Source organism: Vespa crabro, chromosome 9 (assembly GCF_910589235.1).
Source record: "Vespa crabro chromosome 9, iyVesCrab1.2, whole genome shotgun sequence".
Lineage (NCBI taxonomy): Eukaryota > Metazoa > Arthropoda > Insecta > Hymenoptera > Vespidae > Vespa > Vespa crabro.
The window spans coordinates 360,062-376,860 of NC_060963.1; the positions used below are offsets into that span (position 1 = coordinate 360,062).

Below are 16,799 nucleotides of genomic sequence, written 5' to 3' on the forward strand. Positions count from 1 at the left end.
CTCTGCGCCGCAAAAGTGACGAAACCCCCGCCGGAACGATTTCACTCGCACGTTGAGATAAATCACCGACGATTCCGTTTGTGTTTGTACGTATGTACGGGCGGCGAGCGAGCCACGAGAAGTTCTCTCTTGCTTCTCTTATCTATCGGATCGGTTCCTTTACGAGCTACGAAGCGATTAACGTCGCTTTGCAGGTGCCAACTTCGGCAACCATACTTGTAGGAGACTGTAAGAGTCGAGAATAGTAGAAGGCGGATACGGAGAGAACCGTTTCGTCCGCTACTCATCATTTTTATCTCATCGACATCGCGGAGATTGCTAATCCTTCTGCAACCCTCCTTCGAGAAAACATCGAAATCTTTTTAGCCGGAAGAAGAAAATCTATCATCTGTATTAACATAAAGCGAAATATCTCATTATTCAAGATCATCACGGGATGATATTTTATTCGTCGTGGCTTTTTTCTCCTTCGTTACTAGACGGTCACGTTACATCGGTTAGCCTTGAAAGGGGCCTCGCATACGTGAGACGCGTAGACTGGAAATACAAGGATTTAAAGATTTCGTTCCTTGCGGCAAGGTGAACGACGTCTTCGCGTATTCTTCGAAATTGCAAGGATACCACCGAAAGATAGGACCGTCTTGTCGACACCTGGCGTCGTTTCCCGCGAGAGTAATTCTTTTTTTTACACAAACCCCATCATTTCGTTTTGATTTTTACGACTCAATCGTTTACGCATGGGTTCGCCCTAGTCGAAGAAGAAAACTGATCGCTTTACGATCGGTGCATAATTTTCTTTCTTTTACCTTGGAATATTTACAAGTTGTTCCTTTGCCTCGTAAAATTCTCAATCAGATTGCCATTGACAACGATACATTTCATATATAAATAGATTATCCTTGAAATAACAACGTTTACATAATAACGTCGCGGCACGTGCTAAATCGATACAAACTTTTATCCAGGATAATGATAATTTTTACGTCAAATTTCTTTGACCTTTGATGATTTCCATAAGTTGATTTCGATGAAATGCCGTTAACTTTAAAATACTCATTTCACGTAAATCCCTTTATGGATGTGTTTCTACGTTCGTGCAACGTCATCGTCGTCGCCGACTCTTCGAGACATCTTCTAATTACACGTTAAAATCCACCAAGCTCTAACGACATAATCGTCCGTGTAATGACAGGTTGGAATATACTCGTGTAAAGAGGGGGTAACGCTGTCACTGCTTCGGTGTTTATTGAATTAGTTAATTATATGTGTGTGCGAGTACTTGGCTACCATGATGAAAAAGAAAGAGAGGGAGAGAGAGAGAGAGGTAGCCGACGCACTGACCTCTCGTACGTTAGAAGCGTGTTTATTTCTCTTCCGTGTGGTACATCGTATTACTTTACCGTAATCTAGCACCCACCAACGATGAATTGACCTTTGAGTCTTAACTACCAGGATTACTAAAAGTTTCATCTTAGGCCAAAGAAGTAGGAATAGAAATTTTATTGTGATATTATCGCAAAAGGAATCGGAGAATGAGGGCTAAGGTAAATAAAAAGAGCGCTTGTACAGTATTTATTTCGTTCCTTTTTATTCGCTGCTAGACTTTTATTTTACAAAATTAATACAAAAGTATCGAACGAATCTAACTTCGTTGACCTGTTACTTTCGCAATCGGCACCACTAGAAACTAATTACCATTGCGGGTAATTGGTATCGCGAGCAATCTAATCTTTTCAGTAGGAGGCGTGGTAGAGACTCTCCGGCAGCTCGGTTACCGTTGAACTTACCACTTAAGCTCGGTCTGGCTGCCTCGCTTACTCGAAATAGTTTGCCTCTTCATTCCTGGACGGATTGCCAGGCACGGATCAGGCCTCGTCGTAACAGGATTATTGCAACGTAGTACCGGAGAGTGCTTATCAAGTCATTAGGGCGCCATTATGTCCTGTACAACGTTTGTTTAACCCGATTCTCTCCTCTGGTTTCGTGCCATAGGATAGGTCCTATCTGAAAGGAAAACAATCGTCAAATATTTCGATCGCGAGGGAAATCACTTTTAGCGGTAGTGAACGTCGTCGAGAACGTTTCGATATTAAAGTTTGTCTAGATTTATATAGACCGTTAAAATCTACCTACGTCTTTCTTTTTCCTTTCTTTCGCCTTTGGCATTATCTCGAATGTAATTCTCCTCCGGTATAAATATTTCATTTCTTAAAGAGGAGATTCAATGGCGACAAAGTATCAAGTGTAGTTTGTAAAGGCAAACGATCGTAATCCCGCGTTCTCCGTTGGTGTTTCAGCGGTCGTTCCGCACGAGCGCGTCTTACAAGATCGTACAAGAAGGAAGGTAGAAAAATGTCTCCCGTATAGACGTAGGAAGTAAACACAAGAGATTTCAACGAGCGTACGGAAACGTACGCGGTCCGGTGGCATTAGGCACGAGTCCGTGCTCCGTACGTAAAACATGGCGATACAACCGGATCGCAAATCTCGTCGTCGGATAGCCGGACAAAATCGGACGAATAAATTACGCTGATCGCATGAAATTGCCCTGTCGACCTTAAAGCGTCATCAAGGATTAGTATCTCGTACGAAGATGCTATTCCTGCGCCATAATCTTCCAGGTTAGTGAAAGTTTCTCTCAAGGTTCTGAACGATTTGTATCGTTAGTCGTACCGAAAGATTATATTACAAAACGCCTTTGCCATTTCCTCTCTTTATTTCATTTATCTTATTAATGCCCGTTGACTCGAAATCGGATAAGTAAGCACCAACGATTTTCTATTTTTTTTTTTTTTTTTTTTCCTTATAGCGAAAGATTTTTCTTCCAAATACTTCTTCTTTTTTCTTTTTTTTGTTAACCAAATTAAAATGTATATGGATAAAGTAGTAAACGCTAGATAAGGAAAATGGTTAAGTCTTAGTCTTAAGATTAGAAGCGGTGATTCGAATTTATTCTACTTCGATTCGCGATTTTGATCGCCTTCGCGAGATAAAGCTCGATCGCCGATCGACGATGCGAGCGCATCGATAAATAAAGCTTACACGGATAAGCAGGCGATGTCCTTCCGGCATCATCAATTTCATCAGGAATCCCCGTCAGCGTCTATCATTCGACTCGGTTGGATGCGACCACGCGATTCGTGGGCGTTATCTATGCCTCGGAGCTTGTCATTCGAGACGGATTCGATAAGTTAACTCTGGCTTGCGCTTCACGTTACAAACTGGATCTTCGTTCCTCATCGATTATTTCATTCTTTATAATCTAAAATATACTTTATGTCAGTTCTTCTCTTTTGTAAACGAGCTTTCCAATATCGTTTCTACTTAATAGATTCAATTCGAGAAACAATGTACGACGAATGGCATTGTTATCGCTGCAACATAACCCCTAATTATCCTCGTCGCTCGACGAGAGACGAGACGAGACGAGACGGAGGAATTCCTCGGCAAGATCGTCGTTTATCCTAACGTCGAACGAGAGATCATTGTTCCTTCGAGGAAGTCAGTTACGCGATTAAATGTCACATAGTGATTCATGGTAGCGTAACTTTGCTCGATGTCTTAGGGCGTAGATTACAAGAAATACGTTTGCACGTCAAGCCGTGCAAGTGTCGCGATCGTCGTGATACCGTTGACAAGACCTTCCGTGACAAATAACGTGTCTTGCTTCATATCAAAGACGTATTGTATCTTCCAACGTGGCACAGCACGCGTTCGGTGTGTTCTATAATCGCGCATGTCTTTTGCTAACGCATCTATGACATTTGTATTCTTATATATCATTATATATCATGGTCTTCCTCGTTCTACGTTCTTTCTCATACTACGTTAGATTCGGCGATGCGTAGCATTTGTGAATTTTAAAGAAAAAAAAAAAATAAAGAAAGAATAACGATCGAGCATGGTACATAAACGTAACGTGACGTAAAATGTGACGAGAGCAAAGAGGTAAATGTGTTTGTCCTAACAAACGGACGTGTGGAAAGACGCCCGAAGGTTCCCATTGTGTGTTACTCCACGGTTTCTCTAAATCTAGATCACGGAGCTTTACTTTTATATCATTCGTTCGCCAGAGCGGCCGAGGTTCTTACGACCGGCATTCGTAATGACCGGCTTTATGCGCTGTGAAAAGTGCGAGGGACGGTGCGTGTATGCCAATATCGACATAGTACGAATAACAACGAGAAACGCGTTCGAAGGTGCACCCACGATTGATTTTCACCGTTCTACAAATATTTTTCTCTCCGTTTTCTTTTACTTCTTCTTCTTCTTTTTTTCTTTTTTGTTTTTTTTTTTTTTTGTGTTTTTTTCTTTTTCTTCGTCGATTTTATAAGCCAAACTTTGCGAGTAACACGCGACTTTCATGACTTTTCTTCCGTGTCTTAGACTTACGTCTACCCATTCGAGAAATTCCATCCTTGATACAATCTCAAGTTCTCTTACAATATTCCGCCGCGCATAAGTCTAACAACTTAATTATATCGAAGCGATAATACTAGCACTTTTTTCCATTCTTTCTTTCCCAGCGTAAGTGGATTTAATGGCGAGAAAGATCGCGAGCGATCTAGGGTCGCGTGTAATTCTCTCGCGCGAACGCGCCTTTTCTCATATTGGCGCGAATTACATCCGATATAGGTAAGAATCCTGTATGTACCTCTATGTATCATGTCTACGCAACATCGAGCTCGAACGTCTCTCTCTCTCTCTCTTTCTCTCATTGAGTTTAATACGGATCAAAAGGTGAACCGGTGCGTTTCTCGAAACGATATAACATACTATGTGTGTCGTTTCACCGCGATGCTTATCCGCAATGGATTATGAGCTTTTTGTTGGACCATTAACTCGGGCCGTTTAATTAATTTCGCATAAACGCAGTAACAACGCTTTGGTCGATTTTACAGTGAGAATAGCATAAAAGAGAGAGGAAGAGAGGAAAAGGATCGACACGAGGAGGGGAGATTGAACGAGGAAGGAGAGAGAGAGAGAGGGAGGCGCCACGCGGAGGCGGAAAATATCGCCTTCTGGCAAAACGGGTTCCTCAGATTAACCCACACGCGCTGTACCGATCGATCTTTTGCGAAACACGGGCAATAATACGTCGAAAGCACCGTCACGATCCGAGCTCGTACATCCGAGTAACGCTGGAACTGTTTCGCGTAAGGTATGAAAATATCGTGTCTCTGAGCGAGAGTGCGAGAGAGAGAGAGAGAGAGAGAGAGAGAGAGAGAGAGAGAGAGAGAGAAGGAGAACCGTGTCCGGTGGTGAATGCTGGCAGGGACTACGGTCTTTTCATCGTCGATTAACTTTAACCAATACTCGGCCGGACCATGACAAATCAATTACGATAGAAAGTCGCTTTGTAGAATTGCCTCGTCGTATCACTTAAGTGGTGCGCACAAATGTCATTGCACGGCCATTCAAAAATATTGCTTTTGGAGCAAACGGATCTGCGATAACATCGATGACAGACCTATACCTTTTATCTCGCTTTATTTCTCTTGGTCAGTCGGCGATTTGATTTTAAAGAATCAATATATTGCTCTCGTTGATCACGATACGCGATCGTTATTGATCTCTATATTTCTTTCTTTTTAGTTACTTTTCTTTTGTTTTTTTTCTTTTTTTTTTTTTAGCCGATTATCCGAGCACCGATAAAGATGTAGGGACCTTTTTCATCCGTTCGAATTCATTTCTCGATGTGAAATACGACGAATCATCGCTATTTCGACACTTCCTCTCGACGAATCGACGAAAGCATTCTCTCCGAGGACAATTACTGGTTGGGGAGGGAGAACGTGGGTCGGTGTACCGATCGAAATCGCGGCACAGATTAATTATCATTCTAATCGTATTATCGACCGATTTGTCGAGCAGGGTGTTTTAGTGCGTACGAGTTCGTATCGCCGACACGTAGTACTGTTTTCGTGTATGCACGTGTGTATGTGCCTTTTTATTTCCAAGTGTACTCGGTGCACTCTGTTGCGTAAACGCATTGCGTCGCGCTCCGCGGGAAGGATTTATGGGTACTCCGTGCTCGTACTATACTAATCGCTGGGCGATATTCCACGAATCGAACCGAGGGACGAGGTACGCTCTCTGGTTGTGCTCCGGTCGCGCTTTCAGAGACCTTTGCGATATTAAGAGGAGGAAAAAAAGTCGACCTGAAACACAGGCCAGGAAACGACGTTTCGTTTCTATCGATCGGCCTCCACGCAACACCACTACGAAGTCCTTCTCCTCGTTGTCGTCGTTTGCTCGTTAGCTTGTTAAACTTCCGCGAGAAAAATCGACAATTTTATCAACTCCGACGCAGTATATTTCTCTCCGGATCGGCGAACCCCAACCAGTTAATATTATTCTGTCGTTATACGGAGTGATTCTTACGAGCCGAGCGTTGCTCGATTTCATTCGATCCACTCGACAGGATGTAGGACAAATCGCGCCTATCTCTCGTCTATCTATCTTTTCAAATACATGGCCGTACAGGTCTCGATTCTGCATCGTATTATATATATATATATATATGTGTATATATATATACAGATATATACATATATTTATTTATTTTCGGTGGTAAACGTGTATCCTTTCGACCTTTTCGATTTTTTATTCGGTAGAATTTAAGGACGGAACGAAAAATTGAATTTCTTCGAAGGACCGACAGAACGAACGAATATTATAGTAACGAAATTTGATTGAAAATTCTCACTAGATAAGAGACTTGCGGCGGTTACATATGTACATACGTACGTATGTATCTACATACATATAGGTACGTGTCGGGCGCAAAAGTCAGCGTGATTTCTCAGCATGCGGTATCGAGTCGAGAACACCGACCTCACCTGATATCACGATCGTTATTATTCACCTCTTACGACACACGGTGTCTACGAGTTACGCTTCGCCTAACGAAAACTATGAATTTTATCGTTCCGTGGTTAAGAGTTTGCTCTCTCTCACTCTCTCTCTCTCTTTCTCCTCCTTTCGGGCAGAAAGGAAAAGCGAGAAAAAGGATAAAAAAACGAGGAAAGAAGCTGGGCTCGTTCCGTGTATCATAATAGTAAATAGAATAATATCTCTATCGTACGGTGACAGAGCAATGAATACAACTCACGCAACTTATCTATACGGCTTCTAGCGGTAGCCGAAAAAAATGATTACGATATTCGCGTCGCAGAATATCGAGTGTCGAACGGTTTACGTTTCTATAATCGTATTAAAATGCCAACTACGGTGGCAAGTTAAATTGCGCTGCGACGTAGAAAACGGCACATAAAAGTTTACTTCTTGAAGATTTTCGCAAAAAAATAACGATAGTTGCGTAAGCTTACAACGATAGCGATAACGACGACGACGACGACGACGACGACGACGACGAGGACGACGACGATCACGACACGTCGAGCAGGTTGGAATGGCAAAGAATAAAAGTTCATAAGAATACGCGAGCACGCGATAGCATTGCACGTCGGCAAGCAGCATACGTTTTAGTGTCGTGCTAAGGCACCTGTATAGCAGCCGGAATTACTATTATCCTTCATTTCATTCCACAACACCGATGCCATGCGTATCGCACGCGAGCACGTGTTGCCTCGCGTGGAAAGCGCGAGCAAAAGTGCGAACGTAAATATGTATAGACGATATAGGAGAGATCTCGCATTTAGCTCGTTTCTTTTCGTAACGTTAATAAAGAAGTTGAGTCTTAAGCGCCTTTTTTAAATCCCGCAGCTTCGATATTTTCGAATGTTAAATTATCGACAGGATAAATATTCGCACTTAATTCATAACGCGTACAGGTAGTTTCTTCGAGTTTTTTCTTGTTAGTTGGGAGAACGATCGTACACATGTGTACGAGACGGTAACGAGAGCCGGGTGTGAAAGTAAAAGAATAGCGGGGTACGATGAATAAAATTACGATTTATCTTTACCAACTTTGCTGTGGCACGCATTAGAGGTCGAAGGCGCGCGTACGATGGCGGTCGGTGTAGAAGGCGACGTGTAGAACGCGATGTGGAAAAATTGCATCGTTACTCAGCGTGCGGTATCATATCGAGAGCAGCAACCTTATATTTTCTCGTCATATTAAAGTACTTGCGCTGCTGCCAGATAGGGACCATTATTCTCTATCTCTTACGACACGACATACGGATTACGTATCAGCAACGAAACGCCGATTCCGGTACAATGCATTAAAGTCTCGCGAATATGGAATACGCAGAAAAATATCTTATTAAGCATAATGCCTGGGGTGAACCTTTAACGCTCCATTTCGTGCGCACCCGTGGTATATATATGTATATATATATATATATATATATATATATATATATATATATATAATATATATACATATATCTACGGTAGCCTTTTGGAACACCCACTGGATAAGACACAATTTTTTATGAAATTTTATGAAAAAGACTATTTCGTTGGGCAAGCTTACACTTTTATTCCTACTTTGTTCCTTCTTCTTCGTCGCAGGAGCGATTGTACCGTTGGTACAGATATAGCAGTCATTATTTTGCTTCGTGGTAAAGCCCACCCGTGGGCCTGACTTTAATGACCAAGTCACCAAGTCGAATCTCGCGAATTATCTGACGATAATTCCTTTTGTTCGAATCAAAACGAATGTAGATCGTCTCCATCGGCGCGTACCAATTTATTGGTAGGATATATGAAATATGACGTCTTATTAGAGTATTTTAGCGCATTTCGAAGGCGTTGTAGATCGCCTCGAGAAGATACACGAGGTAAAATGGTTTGCGAATCGATAATTATGATCACATTTCACGGGATCAGTATATTAACGAACGCATCGTTTCTACGGTATTACGAGCGCGCGTATTCGTGCGTCCGTTAAGATGATCGCGCATTACCGTAGGAGGACCCCCGTCGAGCGAAATGGGTCCTTTCAGGTGGTTTTCGGGGCCGCCAATAATGCGAGGGACTTTCGAGAATCAAAGAGCACTGTGTTCTTGCATACTATTCGCACCGGGGCGCATAGGCAGTGCATAATGAGACCGTTCGATGAAATAAATGGCCGATTACAGAGTCGAATGTTTCTTCGCTCTTGGTTCTTGCGATCGGAGAGACGATAGACGTTTGATAGGGCCGACTCGAATTAAATTCGGTAGACGGCGCTTCGGTATCGTCGGATCGATCCGCTTATTACGCCTCTTATTTCTTTCGAAATTTTCCATTCTGCATGATATTTCACTTGGTTCAATAACGTTACACGTAATACCTATGTAAGATAACTTGCGAGTATCGCGTTGATTGGTTCAACGTTTATTACTATCATAATAATAACCTTTTTCAACAAATTTCTTTGTTATTTCGCCTCTCGTACGGATTGTGTATTCAATATTTACTTTCACGTCGTATTAAGGGGATTAAACATTCACCTTGTATCAACTTTGTGCGATATAATCGCTCGCGTTATTGCGTATTAACTCGAAAGAAGTTAGTTGGAGGGACGTTAACTAACTGGTTCTGCAGGAAGAATCGATAATATCGGATGGGTTTGGTGCGAAAGGGACGAAATGATATCTGGGTGGACGTTCTCGTAAATCAGAAACTGGATTGAACTGGGACGCAATTAACCAGCAAGATAACTACGATATAGGAAATCTTCGTGTTTCACCCACACTATTCTTCGAAAGCTACTAGCATTACGCTTACTCGATTAGACTTTAGAAGAGCAAAAGGTATTGCTGTTTCAAGCGCTAATTTCATTGCGAGTGCATTGAACGTTGTCGATCATTTTTTAATAATTTATCACAAATATTCTCTCTCTCTCTCTCTTTGCTCGTAGAATCGATCGCATGGCCGTGCTCATAATCTGCGACGATATAGCTTCATGAGAATGTAATTACGAGAAGGGAGAGGGAATCGATAAAAATCAAAGGAGGAAAATCAAAGTGCGATTAATTAGCACGATGACAGTTAACGGGGAATCATTAGCTCGTGCGAGGATTATCAACTGCGAGCGTGAAATATCGCTATTAATACAGCTGTAAATCATTGCACCTTGTCCCATTCCGAAGACTGCAAATGAGCAAAAGGTATTCCCGTACACGATGCACGGGAATATAAAAGGTGCTTCCAATAGAAAGTTATGAAATTCTTGGAGGTTCGTCGATAATTTTTCTTAATTTTCATCGCGCGTAGCTAACGGCCGAGCTAACGAGCACGGAGCAATTATTTAAAATGACATTCGCGCGTCTCGTAGGTCTCGTCGTTCGGTACAATAATTTATTTAATAAGACAATAAGCAATAATCGACGGGCGCTCGATTGGATCTGGAAGATTGCAGGCGAGGAATTTGGATTAGGTGAGGCACTTGAGCATTCGAGACGACATCCTGAACCGTCCGGCGGCATCCATAGTCGTGCACGTGGATCGCACGTACGTAAGTACGCGAGTACACTCATCCATGGGCGGAGATATCGATATTTCGAATTTTCGAAAGATCTTTCGAAAGATTTCTAAAGGACCTAACAAAAACGATCATAGACGTATATGTTCAATGAGTTCGTGACACAGTCATTATCGTATTATGAACGTCAGAGTGATTCTATGATAGATTACTTGGCATCGTATGTCTTTCTCATAGCTTTTACGAGCTCGCTTCGTAATGGAACGTCAGAATTGCGGGTATCTCGTAAATCATTCTCGTAAATATCGTTTCTCGAAAGGATTTTATCAATTCCCTTTTCATAAATTTTCCATGTACTATGAAAAGCTTACTAGCTAGGCTAACGTTTAGCTTTAGCAGTATTTAGGTGCGTCTTGCCGTATCGATCTTCGGCGTATTAAACGACGGATGGCGAATTTACGATGTTCGAAAGTAGCTCGAGGTTCACCGTAGTCGCCGCCCATGGAGTCCACTGATCAGCGCGGCAGCCTAATGATCGGTGCACCCAACGATCGCTAGATACACGGTTATACGCACGTATACCATAGCGGCGTCCATAGTCGAGCGGACCCACCTACTGTCCGCTTCCTTCGTCCTGGAATTATTTTCATACTTTCACGTAAAGTGATTGTTTGGCTCGGGCCACCGGGGTCTGCTCCCTCGAGCATGAACGCTCTGGTAATTAAATTTATATCGTATCGACGTTAGCTCTCGTCGTTACACATCGAACAGAAACCACCACCATCCGGGTACCGATGTATCGTCGAACATTACCTCGGTTTTTGTCGTCGACGGAAAAACTCTCCTGCCTCGCGAAATTATGAATATTCTCGGCGATAGATTTTACTTTAATACCCTCGATGAATTTCTCGATGAATTTCTCGATGAATTTCTCGATGAATTTCTCGATGAATTTTTCGCATCGAGCGAAACTTTCTTGCGTCGTTCGAGTTCGAATACATCTACGCATAAATTATTCCCCCCATAGCTTCGAAAATGTAATTAGATTAGAATATCAGATTCATAAATCTTTAAACATTTTAACGATAAGTTGCTCGTAAAAGAGCCGATGCGAAAAATTAATTACCTATAAAAGGCGTTATGTACGATACCATTCGTGACTTCGATATCGTGCCTGGGGAAGCAGGAGCGGAAAGGACGATCAACAAGGCTCAACGATTGACAAGGCTCGGCCGAAAGATGACGAAGTCAGAACGGAGAATTTATGAATATCGCCGATCTGTGCCAGTCGATACTCTGTAACAATCGCGTGATATCGCGTTTAATACTGCATATTTGCGTTTAATAGCTCGATTGGAAGGCTCTCCCAATGGATAAAAAGAAAAAACGCCGACGGAACAAAGAAAGTCCTTTCGCGCGTTAACTCGCTCAAGGTAGTTACTTCGTCGTGCAGTCGCGTGTAATGTCCTCGAAAGGAGCAGCCTGAAAAATCTCAGGGTAAACTATCAGAGCCTGCGTGCGATAATTATAACGAGAATTGTAACTGATTTATCTTTCTGCAGAAAAAATATCCAGCAGCAATGAGTGCAAACGAGAACAGTGCCAACAATGGACAAGATGCCAGTATAATACGTTGCTCGTATTATGCCTGTAGAGAATCGAGGTTTCACGGCTAAGTGAATTCGAAAAATGATCTGTTTCCTCGAGTTCGTGCGACTCGCGGCTCGTCAAAATTGAAAAATTCAATCTCCTTCTCTCGTTTAGGTATATAACGCCGAACGGTGTAAATCTATCGGTGTTGTTGTATCTCCGCGACTTTATCAGTCGGCATTAGAGAGAACTGGATACGTTCGGGGGCGTCGCCTTTAAAAAGGCTTCACTCGCGGACCATTGTAAAACCTGTCGGTATATTATTTCATAAAGCTTAGATATACAGATACCTAGAACGGAACGAAATTATACCGTAGGCAAATCGCTGTTTAACGAATACCCTGTTATTTATGCCTCTTTAATTCCCATCTAGAGCAGGAAAACGATTTCTTTTGCCCTTCGTATCTCCGCGTTGTGTATTTTATTTTCGTCGTTCGTAAAAAAATTTTACTGGTTTGCGTAAGCTATTTCGAGAGCTGAAACGTCGATGGTGCGCCCGATAAGTACGAACAAGCTACGCGTATCTTCTTGCTGTTATTCGAGCAACGAGGAGAAAGGTAAAAGAAAGGAAGGAGAAGAGTGGTTAATCGTTAATTAAGTATTTTAAACGTATAAGCATGTTTATTATGATAGACGTTCGCAGGAAGCGCGTCGTTACTCGATCGGATACGCCCTAAAAACGCATGGAAAGCATACGTTACGCTCGAACGTTCACCGTCGCGCGTCCTGGATATACACATAATTTAAACCAATAGAACGAGATCGCACACTTTCTATGCTGATCGACGGTGAAAGCAGTAACACGCAATTTTAATAGTTTACCTACCTCGATACGAATCGATGCGAATGTAAACAAACAAGGCCGTCTTATCGTCCCGTTATCTCCATTGATACGTCCTAACACGAAATTTCATGCTGCTCTAAATATCATTTAATTTCACCTCTCTCGGCCAACGCCGTGCACAACAAAGTGCATGTTCCTTTGCTTTTTTTCCTTCCGGAATCGCATTCTGTCCTAATGAAAGCGTCCAAATATCTTTATTTCAAGATGAGCCATTTCAATTGGCCCTTTCAACATATCCGATGTTCCAACAACGATATAACTCGTGCGATAAGTTTTGCGTGCCGACGAACGACAGATTACAATCGGGTCATATTTATCCGAGCTCTTAGCGCAAGATTATGCCCATGTATAGCCGCCGGAAGTGGTTATGGCTATGAAGAGGGAGTAAAATTCTCGCACGAGAACTCATATGCTTGGAGCGTGTAAATCACTTACTTACTTATTATGCCTTAGAAGGTGATATGGATTATCTGAAAAGTCGATCGACGGAATCGAACGTAGGCAATGTTCATGGACGTGCGAAAATTCAAAGTCGAATGAGATAATTCATCGAAGGAGGAAGATTTCGTGTTCGAGTTTGCGAAAGATTTATATTCCTGCAATTCGATTAAGGAAGTCATTTTCACTTTAACGAGAAATATTTGTGGTAGACAGGATATATGTATGTACGAAGACATAAAATCAAAATTCGATCTCTCTTTCGTAGTAGCTTCGCACGGCTGGAACGTCGAGTTCGATTGAGAGATTCGCGGTACGGCGCGGTATCATCTCATTGTTCCTGCACCCTCGTAAAGTTCATTTTACGCAGGAGGAAGTGTCTCGGTTATAACGCGCTTAAGAGCAAACTGGAACAGGTTGAGTTTAATGCTTGCCGCTGGCGGTAGGAATCGAATGAAATGCCATTTGGGCTTGGCGCGGCTTCGTCGAGTACTGAATCTTCTCGACGCCCACCACGTGTCGTCGATGCGTTCCCGGTCTCTTCCGTACCGATGCCCACGAGTGCAAGCCAGTTTGGTGTCCTCGTAAGTTATTGCTAGATTTATTAATCAAATAAGAAAATAAGCTTGGGAAATGTTCGAGAGAACATGGAAAAGCATAGTGGGTCCTGCGGTAATGATTAATCGATTCGAAGAAAATTATTAACGCGGATTCGTGCGTGGGCGTGACTCGTGACTCGGAAGATACGAGCTCTCTATGTTAATTTTCTGATCGCATATTGCGTACACGCAAACGTCGGCGAGCATATAAAGACTGACGGTCAATTTCCAGTGTAACTGTAGCACTCGTTGTGTAACTGACCCTTAACCGTAGCGCCGTTTACACGTTCGCAACACGAGACTAGGAGCTAAGGGGAAAAGGGAGAGCGTTGCGAATGGAGAGTAGAATTGAGCTGCGTGCGGGACGGTCTGCCCGCGTATACCGGAGTCATATCCGGATCGATATACACGGCGATCTCTTTAAAGAGGATAGAAAGAGAGGGATAAACGCATCGGTGGCTTATCTAAATTTTACACTTGATTGGTCCGAGATAAGAGAAGAGTTACAAGGATCGATTATATCTTCGATATCGGATCGTTGTCAATTTTTACGCGCACATTTACGGACTTTTACCTCCAGGCGAAGATATTCGCATAAATAATAATAATAATAATAATAATAATAATAATAATAATAATAATAATAATAACAACAAGAAAAAGAAGGAAAGGAAAAATTGTCTCGCTCGATTAGATGTTGAAAATCGAGTTACGCCGAGGCATCGTATAAGTCTAATATGAGCTGGCGATGAGGTGGCGAGACGTCTCTCGGGCACGAGAGAGGAGCAAGACAAATTGTCGGCGCACGATCCCATCGGCTTGGAGATCGAGATCGCGATCGTGACGTGGCGCGCGGACCACGCGGCCAACGACGTTTGTAAATCAATTAAGGCTGCGGCGCAAGGGCAGAGGCGATCGCCTCGGCGTTAATTAAGTACCTACCGGCAGCGGACCTGTCGAACTGTCCTCTAATTTCGTGCCTGCCTCTCCTCTAACGACGATAATAAAGACCACGGCGCGTCTTGGTTAAGCGAGCTTTCTTCGTCTTCCTCTCGGCTCCTTCTCCTTCCTTTCGCACATGCCTCTTCCTCAACATCACCGTGAGCACCGCGTGATACAACGAGCTAATTTCGTTGTCGCCTTACGATTCTATGTGCCTCCTGAATTTGTCCACGTTGGCATACGTCTCTGTCTAAGAACGTTAAATAAGTAACATAAGGGGAATAACGGTACGTGTAATTTTAGTATAGTTTTTTTTATTGCCTCGATTTATATTTCAAGAATATTGGTCGAGAATTTTATTGATATAGCAATGGGACTTTTTCTTTCATTTGTTTGCAAGAATTTAAATCATTCAACGGACAAGCTGGAATTGAGGTATACGGTATCTAGCGTGAATTACGATCTTATCGGGATAGAAAAATAAAGGCAAAAGGAAAGTTGACTTTTGCGATCGTTAATTTTGACAGTGGGTTCATACGAAACGTATAGCGGCCGTATATCTTCTCGTTCACGGAGAATTGACGAGTGACTTCGTAACTACCGTTAATCTTAGTAAAGAAGGACAAGCGTTGGACGTAGCTCGGTACTTAGTCTCGGGGTAATCGTATTGGGGTCTGAGAAAGCGCCTGTTATTTCTCTCTAATCCACCTGTAGCAACCCAACGTATCCGATATAGCAGTCCAGGCTCGATTCTCCACCTTCGACCTCCATTATACGCGACGAGAGTGCTGGACGTTAAATCACGTTCGATAGAAAGGAAAACCGAGGAGGTCCTTTTCGTCTCTCCGTCTACGAACTGGATCGGAACTGTTTATCTTTTTGCAATTAACTCTGAAATAGCGGATTGGCAAATAGGCAGGAACAAATTTTCCACGTCGAGATTAATCTCGCGAGGATCGATTAAAGAAACGGTGAAAGTGGAAGACAGTCGAGTTCCTTCGGAGAAACATTTTCAGAACGATATCGTGCTTTCCTTGTATTGTAATCCACGGGGAAGCTCGCTAATGGACAATCGAGTTTTTCTCCAGCATCTGGCGAGCCACGAATAATATACTATACGGAGTTTAGTTATACGTCGATCAATCATGAGCGAATTCACGATTACGAAAGTCGAGCTGGAACACACGCCGCGAAACGAGCGCGCATGACCCTCGTAAAATTCAAACAATCGGTCGTATTATCTCCTAGTCCCGCCATAATGCCCGACATAGTCGCTCCGAGTTATACCAGAATGCGAGTAAAACGATCTGGAGCGCGAGGACGGTTTTCCATACGGATCTCCCTAACTAAAGGATAAAGAGAGAGAGAGAGAGAGAGAGAGAGAGAGAGAGAGAGAGAGAGAGAGAGAGAGAGAGAGAGAGAGCGCGCGAGCGAGAGACTTCTTTCTTTTCACGAGATGCGTTTGAATTACGCGACCACCGCCCTACTAATATCGCGGAAAATACGACGGTTTCCTCGCGCACGATTCTTCTCGAGTTACTCGGACCTGATCGTAAGCTCCGAATCTTTTTCCAGACATTTCGAGGCGATATTTCACCTCGATATTTCCAACGACCGTTAAAGTTTAAACATACATGTACATATATGTATATGTCGGTACGCGCCTATATAGTTTACTTTTGCGTTACACCGTACGAGCGAGCAATAATTATTGTTGCAATTAAGTATTTCAGGTGAAACGAGCGACGTGCTTTATTGCCGCTTCGGTCGATATTTTTCTTCGATATTAGCGCACGACGCACTGCGCGTTCTCCGCTCGGAGGATCGTATATCACCCACTATGGTTCTCGGTGTTGAAACATGTAATTAAGAACTCGCGCGAATATGGTGGCCTGCCACTCGCACTATATCGCCAACTTATTAGGGTGCTCGACGCGGCATTGTGCGT

At 42.9% G+C, this 16,799-nt stretch overlaps 1 long non-coding RNA gene across 1 annotated transcript in view; it reads right to left on the reverse strand.

The window, feature by feature from the left end:
• Nucleotides 1-1,580: 1,580 nt before the first annotated feature.
• The window catches only part of LOC124427051, a 136,978-nt gene continuing 121,759 nt past the window's right edge, over nt 1,581-16,799 (reverse strand). The window contains exon 3 of the long non-coding RNA XR_006942858.1: nt 1,581-2,004. This is a non-coding gene — a long non-coding RNA (uncharacterized LOC124427051). The remainder of the gene's footprint in view (nt 2,005-16,799) is intronic.